At 34.1% G+C, this 498-nt stretch overlaps 1 protein-coding gene across 2 annotated transcripts in view; it reads right to left on the bottom strand.

The window, feature by feature from the left end:
* Window positions 1-498, bottom strand: part of LOC106870739 (DNA-directed RNA polymerase III subunit RPC1) — a 212,730-nt gene that overhangs the window by 178,233 nt on the left and 33,999 nt on the right. The window lies entirely within an intron of this gene.

Here is a 498-nt window from a genome sequence, read left to right as displayed (position 1 = left end):
TCTATGTCAACGAAAGCCAGGTACAGAGGTCTATCTTTGGCTAGGTATTTCTCCTGCAGCTGTCTTGCCAGAAATATAGCATCAGTGGTGCTTTTCCTGACACAAACCCAAACTGCATCTTGTCTAGACTGATTCTCTCCCTAATTAGTTGGGCTATGACGCTTTCCATGACTTTCATTACCTGAAATAAGTTTTAAGTTTGCTCAACTTAAACAAGTATCTATACTATAATAAAGAAAGCTGGTTATTGATTAGTTTGGAGTATGTAACTTCCATTGATAGAAAATAATTATTAACGCCTAAAATGCCTAGAAAATTTTTATAAATTCCAATTTTTGATATATATTTTTTAATCAAAATGAGGTGTTGATGATGCTTTTAATATCAAAGATTCAAGCACGCATATTAATCACAAAGCTCATTTTTATTCACTGCAATATACATCTCTCTCTCTCTCTCTCTCTCTCTCTCTCTCTCTCTCTTTCACTTTCTCTCTTG

Source organism: Octopus bimaculoides, chromosome 7, assembly GCF_001194135.2.
Source record: "Octopus bimaculoides isolate UCB-OBI-ISO-001 chromosome 7, ASM119413v2, whole genome shotgun sequence".
Taxonomy (NCBI): domain Eukaryota; kingdom Metazoa; phylum Mollusca; class Cephalopoda; order Octopoda; family Octopodidae; genus Octopus; species Octopus bimaculoides.
Note: the sequence above shows the minus strand (reverse complement) of the source record. Positions and strands in the feature narration are given on the sequence as shown.